General features: G+C 44.1%; 2 long non-coding RNA genes across 2 annotated transcripts in view; one reads left to right on the forward strand and one right to left on the reverse strand.

Moving 5' to 3' along the window:
• Nucleotides 1-24,159, reverse strand: part of LOC130146920 (uncharacterized) — a 53,949-nt gene that overhangs the window by 24,681 nt on the left and 5,109 nt on the right. The window contains exon 2 of the long non-coding RNA XR_008821046.1: nt 16,240-16,358. This is a non-coding gene — a long non-coding RNA (uncharacterized LOC130146920). The remainder of the gene's footprint in view (nt 1-16,239; nt 16,359-24,159) is intronic.
• Nucleotides 10,754-18,077, forward strand: LOC130146919 (uncharacterized). Its single transcript, XR_008821045.1, has 3 exons — nt 10,754-10,913; nt 17,154-17,263; nt 17,398-18,077. It is a non-coding gene; the product is annotated as an uncharacterized LOC130146919 (long non-coding RNA).

Here is a 24,159-nt window from a genome sequence, read left to right on the forward strand (position 1 = left end):
GCAGTAACAGTTACTTAGCTGTCTCCACCACACAAAGCCATCTGGCTTTGGTTTCTATCCACAGCCCAGCATTTGTCATCTGAAAAGCTGGCAAATGTCTCAGGCCAAGACTGATCCAGCTCTGAGCGACTCTGGACAGACTGGGAGCATAGAGTGAGAACCATCATTACAGAGTTCCGGATCCACAGGTCATGAGACAAATCCAAACCAGTCACTCATGAACATCCCTCCCTCCCCAAATCTGAGCAAATTTGCAGTATGCTGAAGGGCTGAAGCCACTGCATTTGCTCTAGACATGCTCTGCTTTCTAATGGGGAATAAAAGACAAATCGCAGCAAAAACATGATTGTGAAAACTGATTGCAGGACCCATCCTGCTTCACTCCTAGCCCAAGGCACCGATGCTAGGGGAAGACAGCTATAAACAACTGCACATAATTATTCCATTATTACAGTACATGCCTACTGCGTGGGTGGGAATTCTTGTCTTCTATCTCTAGCATGTTTCCCCGCATAGCTTCCTCCACCCCCCATCATCTGTTCAATTAAGTAACACAACCAAAGGACATTACCTCAATGTATTAACAGGGGATACCAAAGCAATAGCAGACAATGTTTGAGGAACTTTTAGGCAGGTGTGTATTCATCTGATTAAAAATAATAATAATAACAACACTCCCACAACCTTTGGGTTCTTTACTGCTTTTCTTCGCCTTTCCAGCTTTACCAGGTGTAAGTTATTTGCATTTTATTATTATTTTTTAAAGAGTAATAATTAGAGAGGGTGTGAACCTAGAAGCACACTGCATCTGGCTACAACCTCTGCCAAACTTCAAGTCTTCCTTGCATTCCAGGGTGAGGATCAGGGAATTAAGGGCTCTTGTAATGTGGTGCTGTAGAAATACGTATTTCTCAACCAGGGCCTGACTCCTTACTCACTCAAATGGATGTAAATCAGGAGTAACTGCATCAAATCAGCTGAATGCTAGAGTTAGGACTGCAAGGAATAGAAGATTTCTTGCTTTGTTTTTCCAAAAAAAAAAAGGAGAGGGAAATAGAATGAGAGCTTTCTTGTGGACAGATTGCATTTGCATATTTATTCCCACAAGTATAGAGTTTTGTTTGTGTGGTTAATGAAAAGGTGTATTAATTGGACAAGAAGCTATGTATGAAATGGTGACCAGCAATCTCCCCAGAATATCCTAGTGCTTCCATCAGCTGAAGGGCTTGGGTAATGGAACATGAGTTTGATAGGTCTTACTCTTTCAGTTGAAAAACTGGCTGGACTAGCTCTTTGCAGGAAAAATGTTTCCAGCACCTCCATGACCCCAGCCTCAGTGGGCCAGGCTAGAGCAGATGTTTCAGTGTTGTCTCTCAAGAGTACCACTACTTGATACTGTAAATCTCAATTAGTGAATAGTCCGAAATCATACCTAGATCAGCAGTTCCTGTATGTTTTGTTGCAGAGGCTGTGTTTTTCTTCTTCCATTTTGACTAACATCACACCTACTGGGACAGGTACTTCATCCCACAGGGACAGCCCACAGTACATTTGCTAACCTGTGATGTATCTAAGGGGTCTGACACTTCTTCTGTATTTATTGACCCATTAGACACCCTGTCTAGTTTTCAAGCTCTTGAATTCACACTCAGCTTTCAGCTACTAGAGGACCACAGACTGATGTTATCCTGCAATAGCAGGGATGGGAGGCAACACCCTGGCTGAAATACTACTCCATTTTTCAGAACTGTTCACTTGTAAGGCAGGTGGGCCATTAATTTCTCCAAAGATTGCATTCTTCTACCAGTTTCCTTCCTATTGCACCCTACATTTAATACCTTCTTATGGAGTAAAGGTTCATTTCTCCAGCTCCAATTCACTCCACATGGACTGTCCAGCCTTCTGTTGCTATGGACAAGGTGCTACTGTTTACAGCTGTGCACCACAGAGATAGGATATCATGTTGTCACAAATAAAGGATAGTCCGTCCTTTCTGCATCGCCATAAAGGCTTGTGCAAGGTAGAGGACAATGGGAAGAAAATTGTCTGTTCCCTTGGAGGACAACAGTGCACAGTATACTTCTATACACATAAGTCAGCTTTCTTACCCAAAAAGGAAGAAAACAGGGCTCAGGCTTTTTCCCGATCCCTCAAAAACTTTGCAGTCAGAAGATTTTGCCCATAGATACACTATACTTCTGAAGTAAACAAAAAGTTCAGAGTGCTTATCACTTATCCACTCCAGCATATTTCTGTCTTGTGAAAAGAAATAGATCTCAGTACAGAGGAGACAGTTGTCCTGCCACGTGTAGAACTACTTTTCTCCATTAAAAGAGCATCATGTTATAATTAGTCCATCAGGCTTTGAAATACAGTTTTAGCCTTTAGCTAATGTTGTAGAAAAAAATTCTACAGCCTTTGAAACTTTAGTGAAGGGAATTATTTATGCTCAGATTGGGACATTAACATTCTGTCCTTCAGAGTTTGCTAGTATCAGATCAGACTTATTATTTGCAAAGTGAACTAAAATAGTGGCAAGACTGGACAAGGAGGGTGTGACTCAAAAAAGGCCTACTTTCAGCAGGGCTTCAGAAGGTATCTTATTATCACTGAGATCTGCAAAAAGCCTGCTCAGCTGACATCTAGAGCTGCAGGCAACCAAGTTCATGCCAGAAGCAACCTCTTGCTTCTGACACTATCAAACTTTTTGATAGCATCTTAACTAATGCCCAAATCCTGTCTGGGCAGGATTGAACCTAGATATTCTCCCACTTGTCTCCAAGATCCCAAACCAATATGTATATTCTAGGTATACTCTCTACATGGGCACAATTTTATGGCTGGTCCTTGTATAGAAGACGACTGGTGAGAAGTCAATTTTATGTCTATCACCACCTCATTTTAATTCATACCTAGGTGACTGCCCTTAGAATGACGGATATCTAGATTTATTCCCTTTTCCAACAACTCAAGAGGTGGAAGAACTAGAAAACAGTTGTCTTTTCTCCCAAATGAAAGACCTAGCTCTGAATACCCTGGTACCAGTGAAAAGACTTGTCCCTCTCCTTAGTGGGAAAGGGTCGTGCTGGCAAGGTCTAACAGCGGAAGAGATTTTTATCACATGCAATCTGTATCGGGACTGTTCTGGAGGAAGGCACCCCATTTAAGAGGCCCTACTGTTGAGTTTTCCTACCTGGCAAACAAGAGCTAAATCCTGTGCTAGAGGTTTGCTGCTGCCCCAGCTTTGCACAGGAAGGAAGTCTTGAGTGCCTAACCCGGGGCTGGCGAGGCCACGAGACAGCAGGGTGCCTGAAAGTTAGGTGATATGGTGTCTGTGATCACATAAGGAGTTAGCCCAAAGTGCCTCAGAGGTATTTCACAGAGAAATGAAACATTCTCTGACCATTGCAACACTTGCCATCAGAAACTGCAGAGTCAGCTGATTCTGCGAGAAACTTGCTGGTGAGCACAAGCATTGGCATCTTGTGCTTTCTACTTACACATGCTTTGAAACCGTAACATCCTCAGCACTAGGCTGAAAATGTTGTAAGTGCTTTCTTTTTCCCTTTTCCACTGCTGTTGATGAAAGTACTTTGCTTGTTAGAGAAAACACTCTCTCAAGAACCTCTATTGGTAAAGTCAATGAAGCAGGTAAGTGTTCTTTTCTCCATTTGAAAACCTCTTTCAAACTCCTTTCCAGCCCACCAGCTGACAGGAGAAGCTGAGAACAGCCTGATCCAGTATGCTAAGAACTTGGTTCTGGTCCTGGCTCTGACACAGACTTACTGCCTGACCTTGATCTGCATGGGAATTCATTTCCCTCCACCAGTTCTGCCATGCCTTGCTTTGGTTAGACTGAATTCTTCTAGAGAAAGACTTCTTCTCATTAGCATCAACTCTTACCTAGCTAAAAGAAGCCTGATATAAACTGGGGAGTTTTATGCTTACATGATGCAACTGCCCACCCAGAAGAATTTAAAGGAGTCAGGTACTAATGATACGCTAAAACATGATCCTTGGGCTGAAACATCTTTCAGCTTTGGAGCAATATCAAAAGGCTAGAAATCATTTCTACCATTTCATTTGTGTGTCTTGATTTTCCAGTTCTGATATGAATGCAGCCACAGCAATAGCTGGATTTCAAGGAGGTCTGTATACTGTCAAGACAGATGATTTTGTGAAGCCCTCATCATTCCATTTACAAGAGATGCCCAGAAAACAAAGAAGTTAACAAGCATCTTTTAACACTCAGCAGCCCGCAAGAGAGGCTTTGTGGGTGTATGGTAAGTCTGCACTGTCTCAACCTTGAATACACTTTCTGTTAGAAGTGAATTGCACAAGCTCAGATTTCCTCAGAAAACAGCAGTTTGTTACTGTGGGCTGCAATAAGTTACTACAGCTCTGAGAAATTTTCCAGATAAGCAAAATCCTCAGAATGTAATACAGCATCTTCATTTTCAGCAAATGTGACAGTGCTGACCCTGCTACATCCGTGAGTCAGGTTTGCATGACAAGCAGCTAGTCCCAGTGGGTGGGATTCCTCCACCTTCACTTCATTCTCCAAAAGTTAAATGCCAAAGTCTGTTCTAATCACCTCAGGCTCATCATATGGGGAGTCAGAAGCAATTTCACCCCGATTTCTTTTTCCCGTTGACTTAATGCAAAAGATTCAACATTGACTAGGTCAGCCTTAGATGTCTTCCCTGTGACACACATTCACGTACTCTGCGTCACACACCCAATGATGGCTTAGTCACACACACTAGAGACTAAACCTTGAAGCTAGAATCAAGGCCATCACAACTCTTTTCCCATTCCGGTGCTTGTGTTCATGCTGCTCAACTCAAGTGCTTTCACACAGGCTTATCAGTCTGAATAAACTGAAGCGCAGATCATCACACCTGCCTTTGTACTGTGTGGCTGATACTTTCAAGAGTTAAATTGGAATGGGATATTCAGATTACTAATGGACAAAGATTTTAAATTATAACGTAATCCTGAAGCATCCACACAAAAAAAACCCAACACAGTTTGACTCCTGGAGTAGCTACACCGCAATGCAATGAGCACAAGTGGAGAAAAAGAACTAAATTTTAGGCAGAACCTAGATCTTCATGACCCATGAACAGGGATGTGACAAGGCAGATAACCAAACACAAGGTGAATCTAAAGATTCTGCATTGAACATGTTTTTCAAAACTGATGGAGTTCTTTTTGTTACAAGACCCGCAACACATTTTGCGAATAAAATACCTACTTCTTCTTTTACTGGTAAGTCCTGATTTTTAAGCACACAGCAGAAGATTGGAAACATGCTGTGAACTTCAAGCATTCAAAAAATATATCCCAGAAAATCCTAGGATATGCATCTGTTTGTGATCATTGTTTGTACTGACAAAATTTGGACTGGCATCTAAATCCAGGTACATGTTAAAGTCTTTGTTATGTCAGATTTCTGAGATGTGTGCCGGGTATGCTACATGAGATAACAAAAATCATCAAAGGGACACTAATTTTGCAACCAGGAGGAATAAATCTCACAATCCTGTAGGATTTTTTTTCCTCTAGTCAGCACAGTGGACTCTTCTTTCAGTTTCATGGCAAGGGTTCTGATTCAAGTAGATGTCTTACAAAATTGCAGGGACCCAAAATTCTAATAATATGAAAGTAATTTTGGAACTATCATATGAGACACACAGCAGCAGCACTTAGAAGCAATAGTAGATCAACAAACAAGGTTGGTGCTCAGCTGAGTATGGGCGTGAAAATACACAGAAAAGGACATGTGTTTTTGAAGGATTAATTAAGTGGCATGATTTGCCTACAACTGTAGAAAATAATATAATTCACCAAGTCTCTGTCCTTCCCCCCAAAAGTAACCTTCTCATCAATTATTGACTGAAGAAATCTTGTTTGTAGACTTCTGATACAACTGAACTTTCTAGATCCCTTTCACTTGCTTCTCACAACCGTTTCCCAGCATGCTCACTTCTGGTTTCAGTTAAGGCAAAGTTCAAAGATCACCAGTCTTTTGAGTTGACTGGTTTTTCATGAGCTTTACAATAGGGGTAGGACATGGACAGCTGGGCACAGAGGCCACAGGAAGTAAAAAGGCAGGAAGAGTTTACATGAAGGACTTTTAGCCTTGAAACCGAAAAAGTATCCTATTAATAAAACATGGTGAAACTGAGCATTGCCTGTATGCACTGCGGAGAGAAACATCAGACAAGAACTACCTCCTGGTTTTTAATTTTACCATCAAGAAAATCAGTCCTGTTGACTGTAGACATTAACGAACTGAAAAACTAGTGTGTATTGGTGAGCTCAGCTGTGTTTGCTTACACAAAGGAGAATAATTCCTTCAGCTCAAAGAATTACTAAGGTAAATGGTATGGCCCATTTCAGGTAACTAGATGAGATCATCTGTCTGTCCCTTCTGACCCTAAAAATTACAAAACATTCCCTACCTTCTAGATACAACCATTAGGATCAGTGTCTCTGAAAGTCAAGCCACTTAGCACATTTGAAAATTCAGGCAGCTGCTCTGAAAATAGTGTCCTTAGATTCTTTAGGCCAAATATCACTTTCATTGTACCACCGAATGTGTAGTGAGAGAATCTATCCCTGGCATTCCTACCTCGCTCTTCACCTTCTACTAATGTCAGAACATTGCAGGTTATACAACAGTTTCCTGCTTTATAATCTTCTAAACTGTGTGAAATGTCCAGACCGCTGCAAAGTCTGCTATTGGTTATTCATGTCTATTGGAAGATCACTTAGAACATTTTTCAATATTGTTTTCCTTCACTGAATCTGAAGTTCCAATGAGTTTTAAATGGGGCAGGGAGTAGGGGTGAGAGGGTGGGATGGGTAGGATGTGCTGGGTTTGGGTGGGATAGAGTTAATTTTCTTCATAGCAGCTGGTATGGGGGACTATGTCTCAGATTTGTGCTGGAAACAGTGTTGATCACAGGGATGTTTTGGGTACTGCTGAGCAGCGCTTACACAGTGCCAAGGGCTTTTCTGCTTCTCACACCACTCCACCACTGACCAGGCTGGGGGGGGGCACAAGAAGCTGGGAGGGGACACAGCCAGGACAGCTGACCCCAACTGACCAAAGGGATATTCCAGACCATAGGACATCATGCTCAGCATATAAAGCTGGGGGAAGGAGAAGGAAGGGAGTGACATTGAGCGATGACGTTTGTCTTCCCAACTAACCATTACACATGGCGGAGCCCTGCTTTCCTGAGGGTGGCTGAACACTTGCCTGTCAGTGGGAAGTATTGAATGAATTCCTTGTTTTGCTTTGCCTGTGGCACGGCTTTTGCTTTACCTGTTAAACTGTCTGTATACTCTGCCCACAAGTTTTCTCACTTTGACTCTTCTGATTCTCTCCCCCATCCCAGCAGAGGAGAGTGAGCGAGCAGCTGTGTAGGGCTTAGTTGTCAGCTAGGGTTAAACCACGACAGGGGAAGAAGCACCAGAAACTGCCCAAGACTTGACTCTGTTATGTGTGCTGGCATTGACCCTGCAAGGCACTCAAGCGCACGCTTAACTCAGTGCACAGGTATGTCTTCATTGACTTTGCTAGGACAGGTATGCCAGGTATGCAACATCTTACAGGGGAAAGCTCTTCACACAGCAGTTCTCAAACACTTCCCTGTGTTTCTGACAGGGAAAACTCTGTTTCTGACATTCTCATGACTCTAAATATTAATTCAAACAGTTTAGTATCTGTTGAGTCAGGACGCCACTTGTAACCTGCTCGGGGCATGACCTCTAGTCCCAGAAGAACTGTCCCGGAGCCCTGCAAGCACACAGTGAGTTTCTGTGGTGATTATATGTCAGTATGTGACCACTACACAAGCAATGAAAACCTACCCTCTCTCATTACTGAGGCTGGTTTGGGCACTAGTCCAGTTCTGCCAAGTCCTTTATCTTCCCATGTAGTTAGTAATCAGCTTGTTTCTACCTCACCCATATTTACTCTGGTAGGTGAGCATCATCTCAATAAGGTGAGCAGCTCATTTTGTATTCCTTTTCCTAATTGGAGCCTTTAGGCATCAGATCATGTTTGTGCAAGAATCTGTAGAACACCTAAAAGAATTCAAGTTCTATGATTCCGGTAGGAGAAAGCCTGAATATTGCCTGCTACACCTAAGATTGCTGTGACCCAATATTACAGATGAGTTTTGGGTACCATTTTAGATCACTGGGAAAGGGCATTCCCATATATCTGAAGTATCCAGTATAGCTCCAGTTTCAGCCTATGGATCTAAGCACAATATAACACATCAATTAAGCAAAGGCACCAATAATCAGACATCCCATACTAAGAGGCTAATAGCAGGAAATTAGCACAAAGTAAAATATCATCTTAAATGACCATATATCTGTCAGACAGTAACAGAGGAGGACTGCCAGAACCAATAAAATGCACTCTGTTGTAGTAAAGATGCTCAAAAATTATATATTTATCCACAAAGGACATTTTTACTCTGAATTCATGAAACCAGCAGTTAGGAAAAGAAATCTTAATGCTTTCAAACACATACCATCTCCTATTTTTACCCTCATTTTCCCTGTAAACAAGTATTTCCTTAAAAAAACCAACACTGTGGGATTCATCAGCCTAAGTGCCTACAAGCTGTGCAGTCCTCGAGGCTTCATCCATGCTCTGTGGTGAGACAGACTCCTCAAACGCAACTCAATCCCATGCTAAGCAAAGTGGGTTTTGTCACCTGATACTTTTTGCTTCCCCTTTAATTGAGCGTTGCCTTGTTCTTTTATAGCTCAAGAGGGTAAACACCAACACCCCCCCGACTTTCTCTATTCCATTCATTAATTTGTATAGCTCTTAGTCATCTGCTCTCTAACAAAGTATTCCTATTCTTTTCAGTTTCTTCCTGAGGGAAGTCTGTCCGTGCTTAATTATTTTTGTTGCCTGTTCTCAACCCCCCCTGTGTTTCTGCTGTGTCCTTTGTCAGGGCAAACTGCAGTTGGTAGTCCTGATTGTAGGGCTGACAATTCACACTGACAATTCACACTATGCTGGCTAGTTGTGCAAGACATTCAAGTTAGGGGAAGAGAAACTCCACATATCTTGTGTAACTAACCAAAACCATGTAAATTACTACTGAATATGCAACCAGGGCTGCTCTGCTTCCTGCAGGGGAGGAAAAAAAAAAGGGATGGGAACTTTTTGGTAGGCTTTGTGTGCATCCTGCTTCGAAGCCAAGGAGAGTTGAGCCTGTGGGAAGAAGCAAGGGTCCCCATAGGAAATTTAAACACAGCCTGAGATAGGGTGTCTTAGACTCTAGGCACCCCCTGCTTGTCATGTTTCAGTGTCATGGCTGTCACCTCACAGTCTCCATGATTTAAACCTCCCACTGCATTCTTTCCATCCCCACATCTCCCTGAGTCCCAGCCTTGACACTAGAGCAGCCCCCACCACTCTCAGCAACCAGCCCCAGAAAAGCCCTGCTTTATTATTCTGCCAGTCACCCCTCTCTCCTTGCACATCCTCTCTCAGCCCAACCCAATGACTTAGGCATCCTATCCCTGAACCTCTCTCTCCTCCTTCCTCTGATCTGCCCCTGTCCAGAGACACTGGGGGTCTCAGGTGGGTTCCACGTCCATGGGAGGAGGTTGCTGCCCCTCTAACAGACTATGCACTGGGGAGGGCAGTAATTGGGGCTGACAGGACTGTTGCCAAAACCAAGCAGGACCCTGTCCTGTTCTCCCACATAAACAATTTTCAGTCCTTGCTCTGAAGGACACAATTATGACATCAACCACACTTCTAAAAAAATCTCCCTCAATGACACCTGAAGAGATGAAAAGGACAGGAGCTGTCGAAGCTCCAATAACAAGCAGGAGCTGTTGAAGCCCTCAAAACTGGGCTTTGTTCCTCTTTTCCCCCCCTTTTTTTCTAAAAGCAGCTGTGAGTTATTGTCTGACTGGATGGCAAATGCAATGCTCTGTCCTGCTGTTGAGACCAAACACAGGCAGAAAGCACAAGCTGTTCACAAAAGATCGTCAGTCCGTGAGTGACTTGTGGGGAAAAAATGTGAGTGATTTTCAGCAGCAAGGCAGTCTTGGGTGTTGATTATTGGCACTCGCAATGAGACAGTCACAGGAGGGGGAGGCTTTCCTGTGAACCAGTAACAGGCTGGTATGTCCCGCATAAGCTGGTTAAATAACACAGTATTGACTCTGCCCCTTGGCTGGGCATCTTAGGTAAGAGTGAATTGTGAAATCCCCAACCCAATATTACCCTCTGACATTTGCTTTTGAAGAAGTTACCACAGAAACCTCAAAAGCAGGTTTCAGCAAAACACATGTAGGGCTTTGGTCCTGCACCAGCCCTGTGCAAGAAAGCGTATTTCATCCCTCCCAAGGCCCCAGCCCTCCACAGGGGTCCTTGTCCCAGAGGCAGAACTGCCTCCTCCCCATGGAAATCCCCATGGGATTCAAAGACACCATAGACCCTTGCAGGGTCTCGTGAGGTGAGGTAGAAAGTTTGTGTGAGAAAAGATTTGCTTAAATGTATGTAGGAACCGCCATGCATGTTTACAAACCCCAACCCAGATCTGGGTATCTGGCTGATGAATAGGGATGGCAGAAGATGGCTGTAGGGGTTCCCATCTTCGCCTCCAAGCCCTGCCCTTGCTTCGAGACAGCTCAGCTGCTGGTGTGGACGTAATTGAACTACTGCAAATTACATCTTGGTGTATTAAGGAGAGCCAAAGCCAGTGCCAGTTTTTCTGTTAATATTACTGGTCTGCAAACCATGCTGGCTCAACAGCTGCCTCCCAAACAGCTGAGCCACCTTCACAGTGCAAATGAAAACTTCCGAGAGAGAGGTGGGGCAGACAGCCGGCGGCAGGAATCATTGCAGCCATCTCCGGGTAAGTCATCATTGCCCATGAATCAGAGGCCTCACAAAGTGGATCTGAGGCGGGATGTAAAATATTACACATAGCTCTAATAACTCTGGGTTTTTCTGAGCCTCATGATGTATGGCATTCCCCCATGGCACAGACTAAATCCATGACTGCATGCTTTCTAAGAAGCTTAGGAAGTGATTGTATAAAATTAGTATTAACTAGTTTCACTATTATTAAATGGAAAATTAAAGCTTTCAACACTAAGCTATTCAAGGTGGTTGCTACACGAATGCTCTGTAATGCCCTCATCAACAATAACCATCATTAAGGCTGCTCCTTAAAAGCTGGGGAAAAATGCATAATCTGTTGTATTATAATCCACTTTCCTAGAGCAGCCATGAATTTAAAAATCTATTAAGAATGGCATGTACAGGAAGCAATTTCCTGTAAGATCACGGAACGGCTCAGCCATAAATAGAAAAAACCCTATCAGTTAAGTTACAAAGGAAAATCAGACATATCCTGTCCTGGATTCATAACATCAATTTATCTGTTTGGCTGACTTTGCTTCACTCTCTGTATTATAGTTTGTGGTTCCAATGTACCAGGATAATTAAGGGAATCAAAAACCATGGAGGATGTTTCCTTTGCACCACATTTTGTCATCTTAAAAATCATGCATTTATTCTCCCCTTTTCTCTTATTTTTTGAGGTCCTCAGCATTTACAGACTTCAGATCCTTTGTCTTACCTTTAGTCAGGCAAGCGAACACAAACTCCCTCTCCCGGGCCTGTTAATATAAACGAAATGAAAAAGCTAATATCATTGCCAGCAGGGCAAAATGCTGCCACCGGAATAAAGAGTAGCAGCAGCTCCTGTGTCAGAGCCTTAAAGAATTGTCCACATGCAAGAGGAGAAAAAGAGGGTAAAAGTACCCTGGGGCTGCAATGAGGCAGCAAGCTGCCAGCCAGACCACAGTGCTTTATCTGAATAGAGCACAGTGGAGAGGGTCATCTTGCATCAGACCTGCAAGGTCAGTAAATAATTAGTTTCCCTATTTTTCAGATGAGAAAGTGGGGACCAAATTATTTAAGGCCTTCCAGTGTGTCAGTGGCAGTCACATTTATGGCCCTTCAGTGGGTCAGTCACTGTTTTTCTCACAGCCTCTGAGCTATACACACAGTTTTCTAGATTACTATATTCTACATACAGCAATCAAACTAAAATGACAAGGCTCAAGACATCAAGAACAAAGAACAGTGCAGATTTTCTGCTCTAATGGGTCCTTGATGGTTTTCTTTGCTAGTATCCACAAGAAAGGAACAGGGGGGAAAGGGAGGGAAGGGGAAGTCTAAAATATCCTCTAAGGTTCAGATTCTTGTAATTATTTGGGTGGGAAAAATTATTTTTGGACAGCCCCATGTTCACACGCTGAACATGGAGGCAATAAGTTCTCAAAGGCAAGGCAGTGAGCCAGGGACCCAGGTGAGATTTTAATGGGTGAAACTCTATGTTCAGCAGAAATGAACTGAATGTGAGATGTTTAAAATGAGACATTTATGCCTGATTTCATGTCAGAAAGGCACACCTGCGTGCTCCCAGGATTGTTAGTCAGGAGTTGTTCCTGGAGTGAAGCTCCAAAGCTAGCCTTTTCTCATTAAAACAAAAAAAGAAACAGCAACAACGATGACAAAAGAATTAAAGAAAGCCACCTAATCATACAGTTATAGTTCTTGGATTCAGATTTCTGAGATTTTTGGGTCAAGAGGAATGGGATGGCCTTGCATTTAAAGCCCCCATGTGCCAGAGTAATGCTGCACCAGTGTATGTACAACATTCACTAGACAACACCAGTAAGCTTTCTCCAAATGCATTTTATAGGAAGTCTGGTCCAAGCTGTCTTTCAAAGATGCTGTGTAGTCAAATATATCTCAGAGTGGCAAATTTGAGAATCCTGTGAAATGCACCATGAGCAGAGGCTGTGACACATCGCATACAAGAGCCCTTGGGCACTTCTGCATTGCCTCACCACCGCCCTTCCCTCTCCCCTCTGCTCGGTGCAAAGCATTTTCCCTGAATATCCTTGCCTAGATTTTGTCATCAGATCTCCTAGTACCAACTTACTGTTGCTGAAACAAGGTCTGTTCTTACATAAAAAGATCTTTAAATAAATCTCCTATGTGAGCACACAGGGTTCAGCAAGCAGGAAAAATCAGATTTTCAAGATCTCTTGCTGTTGTTTTCATTAAAATTAGCAGCAAATTTCCCATTAAACTTGAGGAGAACACTGCAGCCAGTGCTAAGCTACTTTAAAAGTCCTGTCTGTATTGACTAAAATCTACAGTCTTACTCCAAACAAAAATCAGTTCCATGCAAAGAGGCTCAAAAGAACTAGACTATGAAAAATCCATAAATTAGCTCATAGGCTAATCAGCTCTTCAAAGTAATTCTTATTTGTTTCCTTGGAAATGAAAAACAGCCAGAAGAAAAAGCCTCCAAACTCATGAAAGTGTTCTCTCTATGGCTACATGAGAAAGATCATGTAGCTTTAAGGATTTAAGCAAACTATGAATGTTCAGTAATAACCTCTTCAAAGTGTTCCCTCTATGCTAATGTCCTTGATTGCAATAGTTGGAGGAATAATAAAATTATACAGACTAAAATAAACCCATGCAAATGGTGCCTGTTGAAGCTAATTCTCTGCATGGAGGTCAAATCCAAGCCACTGTAAAACTGATAACCAGATACTGCTATGGTTTAAAATATACAGTTGATGCTTTTCTCTTGGTTTTCATAGATTTCTGGTTTTCCTGTTCAGATTGTAAAATGGAGAGGATTAGGCAATTTAGAGGACTGGAGCTTTAGTCTGCCAGATTTAATCTAGCGTAAAACCCTACTTTCCCAAGGACATACCTAGTAGCTGGTCAGTGGCCACTGTGAAATGTGCTGGTGGGAGCATTTTGGGGAAGTTTCCTGGGAGACCATTGTCTCAGAGGATTTGAAAAGGTCAGAGTATGATGGATTCTCCCACTACAGACATCACTGGGATTAATATACTCTGGTTTAGATCTAGATTTCCCTTCATATTTCCGCATCTTACAGAACTGATATCATAACATCTAATCTCAGGCACACTAGCACAGAAGCTTTCTATTTCGGTTTGGATTTTCCTACATGTCAGGCAGAAACTGAGCCCATTTTAAAAAAGCAACCCACCTTCTGTCATGCTGCTAATTCGTTATTTTCTCAGATTCCCTGGTGGTTAAAGAACCTGGTGGTTATACTGGAGTATAAGCTTTTTCCACTCAAAAGGCAAACAAGAAAGTTTTACATAGATTTAATTTTTATTATTTTCAGCCCTGTCTTGTGTAAAAAAACCACCAGTCCTTATTCCTCCATCCCACCAAGTTTAAGATATTCCCAAATAAGCCTTCTTCTGTACAAGCTTTTGACATCCGTAACCAAACCTGACCGAAGATTTGGACTACCCTACCACTCTACCCCACATTATAATCAACACATTCTGAAATTGCTTCTTCAGCAAATATAGCATCCTACTTATCTCTTTTGTCAGAAAACAGAGAGCTTAACTGCCCACCTAGACAGTTCTGACTGCATCTTCCCAGAAAGTCACAGCAGTGAAATGTCCCAGCTTCTCTCTGGTGACTGTGGCTCCCAAGTATCCTTAGCATGAAAAGGCCAGACCCTGTAGCAGAAAGACCAATGTCACCTGCTCTCAAAAAGGTCATTTATTGCCCACATCACACAAGTGCTTTCACAGTGCATTTCCCAGATGAATTCTCTCTTTAGGACTTCTGATGACTTTTCTCAGTTAGCTTGGAGGTCCTCGTGGCTAATTAAGTAAAACTACAGTGTGACCTCCCACCCACAACTGGCTCTAGGAAAGTAAAATTAACCTCCTTAGTCACCTTTGAGATCTCTCAAGAGGCCTTTAGGCATGTGGAGTCACACATACTTTTCTGTTTGATGGGAAAACAGGAGCAAGACACCTGAAAGTCCTCTGTATGCTTACAAAGAAGAAAATCAGCAAGTCTAATCTGTGCATCAGGAATTTGGTCCACCCTCTTATTCCAGTCCCTCTTATTAAAAGGTTGGCTTGAGGAAGCCTGGCCATCGCCAGGGCACCTGCACTCTTACTTTGGCTTCCCTGAGAGTCCATCCTTCCTAGATGATCTCCAGCCCTGAGGCAGCTGTGTGCCAAGGTCTTCTCCAGAGGGGCAGCTGTCCATGGAGCCCACCACCGCCAGCCTTGCAGCCCACCCAGCCTGGGACTCCCTCTGCCACAGAGCCAGCTTTGCACTGCCACCATGTGTCAGGCCCTACTCCACACTCACATCCAGCCCAGGCAATTTGTCCACATCCTCCCAGAACAGGGAGATCTCATACAATACAGTGGCACAGGAACCTCAGCCTTCTTCCAGGCAGTGCCCTGGCCACTGCTTGTGGAGTGGGGCTCTCTCCCTGGCACGAGAGACACATACCCCATTCTTCAGGGACCATACACGGCAACAGGATGGAGAATGTCCAACCCTGAGACATCTTATAACCTGCTGACTGGGACAGCCACCTGGGAGATGTGGGTTCAGACCTCCTCGGTAGAGAAAGGGATGGAGGCCATGTGTCCCACATTCTGTCTGAGTATCTTAACCACAGGAATATCTGAACGCAGCTTTTAGGTGGAAGTTCTGATATGTGTGCTCTGGGATGCCTTTTGGCTCAGGCCCTAGGTGACAAATACAAGCAGGAGAGACTGTGGATCATGTAGGGGTGTAGGCCCTCCTCTACTCAAAGCAAAATTGAAGCAGAAACAAAGCAGACATGCCTAGAAGCAGAGATGTTAGGGACTGCCAGAGCTTTGTTGGTGAAAACCTATTGCGTGCTAGCTTGATGTACCTCCTAATTTGTAGTAGATTAGTTTGTTTAATGTCTGGGCTTGCTCTTCTCTACGGGTGAGACTCCAATGCTGAAGTTGTTCTGTGAATTCATCATGACTGTAATTAAGTGGCTGGTATACTAAGAGCCCAATACCAACATCTGGGAAAGTCACGTTCCAGTCCCTGCTCCAAATAATATTTTTTAATGTAAAACAGAAGCCCACCATCCAGAGGCATTCATAATGATTCACAAAGTCCCAACAGACATGGACTTGCATGCATAACCCAGTGCTCTATCACCAGCCAAAACCAGATCTGAGCCCTGGCCTCCCACATGCTGTAAGTGCTCCCCAAGCCTCTCATCCTCTCCAGAAATGAGGGGATTTGGTGTCATATGCTGTTTTCAGAGTCAGATTGGACCATCACAGCAAGACAGGTAGAAGTACACCTACCTTGTGAATATCATTAACGAAGAATCAAACCATGACCTGCTTTCTCCATCAAGTTATCCAGAGATGCAAATGTAGAAGTAATGAAGCAATGAAGACATTCCTGGCAGAAACGGCAGGGCCTAGAAATGAAAAATGAGAGAGATATTTTGAGGGTCTAAGTTAGCAATTAGACATTTAAGTCTTTCTTCAAGCCTATCTGCATCCTTCCAGATCATGAGGACCATAGGTGTACTACTTACAGCAGCTCAGAAACTTTCAGCACTGCCTATGTTTATGTAGAAGCAATATTGATATTGTTGTCTCCATACATCACCCTTGCAAGCAATGGAGCTGACTGCAAATGAGGTCATTAGAAACAAGTAAATAAACTATTATACCCATTACATGCATGGATATAAATGCATGTAGTCAGGCAGGACAATTAGTTCAAGGTATCATTATATTCTGTACTTTAGACACAAATGTTAAGTGCTGGATCCTGCCTGGAAAAGGTAACAAGAAGAAATGGAAAGTGGTTATTGGGTTGAGGGGTACTATTCCTTAACATATTATACAATTACCTTATTTCCTGGGGCATTATAATTAACACCACAGTCCTGCCCACACAGGTAAATACCTCCAGGACAGAGCTGAGGGCCATCGAGCAGCACGGTGAAAATAACTTGTGCTATACTCCCTGGGGGACTTAGGAGCATTTTTTTCATAAGCACTAGACTTTGACCTGTGTTTCCTGTAAAAATTCAGTGAATTTGGAGCAACAGCATTGGGACCAGCAGAGTGTTCAGAAATGCTCAGCAACATATTCAGAGCTGCTAATGCACTTCTTTTCTTCTTAAAGTAACACAAGTGTAGGAGAGGAGGGGAATAGCAAAACCACAGTGTCTTCTCCATATGCCTTTTTGATCTCTCCTCAGCTCCTGCTCAGCCATGGCAAACAAGCTTTAGAGTTTCAATCCTAACAGTGGGGCAGACCAACAAGCGAGCATGTGACATCTGAGTGAAAAGGTTTTTGCACCATGGGATGGTAAGGAGCAGGGTGCGTTTTGAAAGCAAGCTCTTTGACACAGGGTCTTGCATTTCATCTTGCTGTCACGCTGTGTTACCACACCACATCACATGTGTGACATAACCAACAAACCCTGTTGTAACCTGTCTTAGGATGTGTCATGGGAAGGCGACCTGCTGCTTGATGCTTGTAAGGGCCCTTCAGGAAAAAGGCAAGCCTGCTACTTCCCCATACCCAGAAGTGTCCCAGAAGCTAAGCTGAACATAAAGAGCGGCTCTCTTCCTGCCCATCCATAATCAGCTCCAAGCAGTCATCACCTGTCCCCCAGCACATTTCAGAAATTCCAGAGTACATAGTGATATAAAGCAGCTGAAATGCAGCAATGTCCCATGAAGAAAGAAGCTGCTTGTTGAAACCTACTATTTCACATTCAAGTAGGAGGAGGTATGGTAGAGCACACCACAGCAGAGTCCTGGCAGTGCACATCAATAAGGACAAATGAACTTTTCAGCACTGACTCAAGGCATTTCAATGTTGTCTTCCACTGAAGTTTGCTCCACTAACCTTCGTGCCTTGCTGTCTTAACAGTAGTGATACCAGTTGAGAAGTGATACTAAGAAACCACTCAGTATTTGAGAAATTTACACTTTTCTTTTTGCTGCATTCCCCAGGAATTACCATTTGCCTCACTTTGTGGATGTCCCCACAGATGACATTTAAGCAAGCACTGTTCTGATTTATCTTGTCCTCAGGGCATTTCTAACCTATGTGGACTATGTCTGTGGGTAATGAAATACATTGTCACACCACAAATTAAACACATTAAATTAAATGACTGTCTCTTGTGCTTTTTCTCACTTTGTGAACTTCTATCTATCTATCATTGTCCCTGACATCTTCAGTACCACAGGCTCACCTTAAATTCAGAGAAATTCTGTCCCACAGCTCAATAAGCAGCATTTTAGAAAGCCTTTTTTTTATATTCACCAAGTAGGTCATTCACCTCTTGGTGCCAGCTCAGCAAAATGGTGAGATGCTCCCTTGCACCTTGGCATGCAGATGGATTTCATCCAGTAAGAAAAAATTGTTTTCCCAGCAAACAGAATGTAACTGTGGGTCATGTAAGCAAAGAGTTTTTTCTCTTCTCAACATCCCCAAAGCATTTTTATGTCAACAAGACATATAAGGGAGAAAACATCACCCTGTGCAATGTGAAGCACAGACCCCCCTGGTGCCCACCTGTCCCACCAAAGGCATCATGGTGCATCGCTGGGAGCATCTGGTCTGTAACACATTCACTGCAGAAGAATGAAATATTCACCTTAAGTGTTTATAGTTTGGGGTGAAAAACTAGAGCAAGATACAGGGCAAATTCTCCCACCCAATCTGCATTGCAATGCACTGGGCTTCACCTCGTGAGGTTGTGTGTGTCCTCCAGTGTTTGCAGCCTTGTACCTCTGCTTTCTTGCTGAATTTCAATTTCCTCAGCAGGCAACACAGCACGATCATGACAGAATGGTTGGCAGCCTGCCTGGGTCTCTGCCTTGAGCAGTACACAGGGGCCATACAAAGCCAGCAAATCCCTGGGTGCTTTCATCAGGTGCTGAGAGTCCTTCCGTGCATCAAGGCAGGCACTTCACTGCGTGCAGGAGCAGCCCAGCGTGACATCAGTGCGAGTGGTATGGGGAGGAGGAGGAGGGAGCTCACCCTCTGTGTACACAGCAGCCACCTAGGCGAATGGCTGCGGGCGGTGTGATTAATAAGAGCTGGGATGTGCAGCTATCTTGATGAGAGAAGCAGATTGGATTGCAGTATGGGTTATTGTTTGCATATTTTCAGGGAGAAAGGACAGTGGTAAATGTTTCCAGGGTCAGATGGACACGACTGCAACCCCAGCTCTATAACTGGGCACTTTCTGGAGCCCCAGGACGCAACAGGCAATGAAGGAGAGGTGTACTGAGGGCTAAGGCTTGGAGGGAGTGGGCATTGCTGGGCCAAAAGATGGATGGCGGCAGTGGGAATCATCAGCCAGCACCCTCCTCAGCTTTGGGGCTGAGGCTTGGGCCAGCTGGCCCCCCCCCATCGGACCCTGCTGCCAGCACAGGCCACAGATGCAAGGCAAGGGCCAGGATGGCCGGCAGCACCAGGCCCACAAGACTTGACAGGCCCTCTGTGCTGATGGCACGTGTGGGGTGGTGACACAGCCGCGGGGCCAAGTGGCCACCTGCCCTTGGGAGTGGAACCAGGACCAGCATTTACAGAAAAAGAAATCTCCGGCTCCTGGCAGGTGGCCTGCCCTCCTTGCACTGCAATCTCGTTGGATCACCTCAGAGAAAATGGCTGAGTGCCTTGGCCGGCGGCCAGGTGGGACAACAAAGGGCGAGTGTGGGTGATTCACCCGCCATGCCAGACAGCTCTCCCTCCCCACCGGCACCCGCCCCGCTCTGCAGCAGCACCCCACTCGCCCCGGGAACAGGCACCAGTGGCCTCCACTCCTCAGTGACCCCCTGACACCATTTTGAAGGTATCAAGGTTTTAATCCTGGTGAACTGGCCCAGCTCCAGTGTAGAAACCCTTGGGGCCCGCAGGCTGCCATCTCCCCCCAGGAGCGCCCAGCTTCATCTTCAGCCAGCCCCTCTCAGGCACAGGCCACTTGCCTCTCCTTCCCAGGCTGTGCCATGGGTTGGCTGCTTTGGAGAAGGAATGGGAGCAGATTACTTTTAATTACTTTGCTGTGTCTTTGGTTTCCACAGTTTTGTCCTTGTGTAGCTCCTACCACAAATCCTCAGTCCCTACAGGGCCCAGGCTGCTATAATTCCTATTAGGTAAGATTAAGATAAAGGGTAGCTAACTAGCTAATTTATCAGGGATCCAAGAAGGAATATGCCCTGAATGTTGATGCACATTAGAATTAAGGTTTAGTTTTCCTCACATCTTCACCATCTTTAGTATTTTGGGGATTCGTTAGAGCAGCAAGTTCAAGAAATTTATTCACTGGGCATTTGAGACACTTATTTCTAAAAAGCACTAAAAAACATCCAAGTTTTTCCATCCTATTACTCAGCAGCCTTTATGTAACGTATGGCCCAGCTTTCAGACACAGCAAGGCACAGAAAAAAGAGTTGGAGGGGAGGCTTGCAACCTCCCTTTTCATGGAATTTAAAATCTTGAGGTTTCTTCAGAATTACAGAAATGAGAGCAATTCAAGCAAATGTGCAGATGGTCAGAGGCGAGTGGAAGGCTCACAGCTGGGGAAATTTTATTGAGTGTACATATCATATCAGACACTGTATCAATACATATCAATGCCCAGATAGTCTCAGAGCCCCAGCCCTTTAACCCAGAAGCCCATGTTTTAATCACACTTCCAATGCTTTGAGACTGGTACAGTTACATATTGTAGTAAACATACATGCACATCTCTATTGCATTGTTACCGTATTTCTACCTCATACCTAGATATAAAATACTTCATGTTCCCTGTGGCTATGCATGTGCTTCTTAAAAGCAGAATATTTTACAATGTTGTTGTACAGTGTTTTTACAAATAGATGCATTATTAGCAATAAAATATCCTACTCCAATTTACATTCAAGCATCTTTTGCTTCTGGCTGGGGAAGCACGCCTGCAGTGACTTCACAACCTCTTAAACTCTGTAAATACAGCTATACATCTTCTGTAGGAAAAAAGAACCAACAATGTCATGATTTATGGGTAACTCTCTCTGTTAATCCTAATAACAGGGTTAGGAGGAGCAATTTGCAACCTACTTTAACCTTTAGATTTAAGGATCTTCAGAGTGTGTCCTTCTGCTGCTCTTCAGCACAAAGGCAAATGGGCAGTGAAAGAGGAGCAGCACACTTGGCCATCCAAAGGCAGAACTGCCAGATGAAAAACAGGAAACCGATCCGGTTTAAGAGCAACAGCAAACTGTAAATATGCATCTCGATGGAAACACGTTCTCAATCTGCAATGTTCTGAGCATACACCCTTATGCTTCACAAATGCCTGGAGGTCAGCGACGTTGTAAAACTGACTCCAAGCAATCTCATCTCCTGAGCTATGGTCTAGCAGCCATATAAATGGCACAAGAATGACATTCCTCTGTCCCTCACCACTGAGTCACTGTTTCCCACCTCTCAGCCGGACACACAGTCTCTTCTGACCCTGTATTTTATGGTTCCCTGACCCCATTAGTGCCTGCACAGCTCTTACAGTAATACGAAAGGAACCAAGCATAGCCTTTGCATGAAAGTGAGTCTCTCATCTGTCTCTGTACTTGTCTGTCCCAGCTAATGAAATTTCTGCTTCCCAGTCTCCATCATTTACTAGCCTCACGCCTGCTTCTTGCTGCATGAGCTAGACTCCCTGGCTGGAGTCCGTCTCCGTAATGCACTGCAGTCATCAAATTGCCATGATGCATCCTGTCAGTGTAGACAGAACGGAGACTACAGTGCGGTAAGTAAGGGTAATGTAATGCGGCCACAGGAACAAGAGGCCCAAGAGGAGCCGAGACTGGAAGCACAGGAAGCCTTCTCCATGAAGCATTAGAGATACTCATGCAGCCGCTCTGATTAATATTGCCTCTCCCAAAATTATATATGCCATCTGAAGGTCAGTGTCAATGAAAAAGCACACCAGGATGAAACTTTCCTCTTCCTCAGATTGAAAGAAGTAAAAAAAGAGTGCAGAGCAGAGGCAAGCAAGCAGCAATAGAAATAAAGATTACAGAGGAATTTAACAAGGATTAATGCTGTCATGTAGTGAAGAGGGTAGCTCTTTCTCTGTCTTTTTCTTTTATAATTCTCTCCAAAGAAGCAACCTAGGCTCATAATTCCACAGATGGGCACTGAACAATGACCTCAGCTCAGGAAGAAGTTCCTGTTACAGATGGCAAGACATGCAGATGGAAGAAAGTTCAAATGTCTCTGCAGAAAAATTGGACAGACGGTATGCGGAGTACAGAAGTTGCCTCAAATAGGGGCCTTTGAGGGTTACAGCTGGCCTCAAAGGCAAAGGGAAGACACTGAAATAATGTACAGACAAAGGAAGGAAAGGAGTAATACAGTAGGTGAGGATTTGGACATGTTTTTGCCTCTGGACTCCTGGCAGAGAAATTTTTGATGGTCTGCGGGAGTGAGGTATTTGCAGGAAGTCCAAGGAGGCTACAGGAATTGGTATTTGTTTGCAGGAGATTTGTTTCAGTGAGCGCTGTGTTACACCTCTGTAGATCAGGCCCCATCATGTTCGTGAGTGACACCAGATCACAGTGCTGTGTAAATGCAGTGGTTATTATTAGCACCCCTGCACTGTGGATGTACAAGCCTCAACCACTCAGGCCCAGCCTTTGGGAAGAAACAGCCTGTGTTTAGCTGTGTACACTTGCAATGATTCATGAGATTGTCTGCAATCGCTGTAAAAATAGTACTTACGCAACTCAGGAGCTACTACTGAAATCCTGACATTATTGGGTCTTCCCCTCTTAGTCACACTCATCTCAATTAATTTCCACGCCGCCAAGAGAACTTCATACAGAAAAGGCATAAACCTGAAAGAGGAACTGGGGGAGTTAGGAAATGCAGCGAAAGGGGATGATCATTTCTTTGCAATTGTGATGAGGAAAGATTGCAGCTGTTATTCCCCCTGTAGAAGTGAAATGTGCAAACTCAGCAAAAAAAGGGAGACAAATCGGTAGAGACTTTTTTTATTTTGCCAAGCTGATATTTTCCTTTACTTTTAAACTGAGCAGCTAAGGCATGGCTGGAAGGTATGAAGGAACATAGGATTTTCCACCCATTTTCTACCAGTGCTGTCCAATTATTTCTCCAATTCTTTCTCCGTTTGTGTCTGGGCCCAGCCATGTACTTTTTGCTGTGCTTGCAGCCTAGCACGTGTCAGCTCAGCAGCACCCTGATGAGGATGACTTGAAGGATGGCTCAGAGCACACATAAGCTTGTGGGGTTTAGCCCTTTCACACATAAGCAAGCTGCCAGAACTCATCCACTGAGCCCCGGTCCGCACACGGGACCCTTGTTCCCCATGCCTTGGGGGCTTTCCTGACCCAAGCCCTACATTTCCACCCCACAACTGCAAACATAGACAGAGAAGAGACCTGGGGGTCTGCAAAGGGACAAGGGCTTTTTTCAGTATTCACAGCTACCCTTAAAAAACTTGCAGAGTAGAATCTGTAGGGCCAAATGATGAGCCCTTTTCCTATATTGGCAAAAAAACTACAACTGCTGCTAGACCCGTTGAACCCATGGGTGTTGTTTGGTGCAAGAGCTGCTCCCTAACGTGAGGAATACACAGGGTAGCCCACAGGCCCAGGCCATCAGGACAGGGGCACCTTTGTCACAAGAACTCTGGATTCTTGTTCACTCCCATATTAGCTCAAATCTGTGCTGTTACATATCCATGGAGTTACACTGGTGTGAAAGTTCAGTCTCAACACTGCATACTGGGCTGGAGTTGTTCCTGGTTTCTTACCAGGTCATCTGAAGTCTAGCTGAACTTGGTAGTTCTCTGTGCATTTAGCACACCAGAAAACAAGGCTTTTGGACTGCACTGTCTCAAAATGCCCATTTGCTGGGACTGGGGTGGAATATCACTTGTGTGTGTAGAAGCTCTAATGCAGGCCTTCAGAAAGTTCTTGCCATAAAGTTTGTCATGCACAGTGAAGGAAACCCAAATGGCAAACTGCTTTATAGAAGTCAAGCCTGAAGGAGTACTGCTCGCAGTTGCAGCAAGGCAGGCATACAACATAGAATTGAAAAACAAGTGGATGTACCTGGGTCAACTTGTACAATAATATGTGGTACATAAGCCAGATTTGGGTCCCTTATCACAGCAGGTGTCAATGATCTAACATCTGCTTGAATCTCACTGCAGTCCTGCTGAGGCTGCCGGATCTTTT

This window comes from Falco biarmicus, chromosome 3 (assembly GCF_023638135.1).
Source record: "Falco biarmicus isolate bFalBia1 chromosome 3, bFalBia1.pri, whole genome shotgun sequence".
Classification (NCBI taxonomy): domain Eukaryota; kingdom Metazoa; phylum Chordata; class Aves; order Falconiformes; family Falconidae; genus Falco; species Falco biarmicus.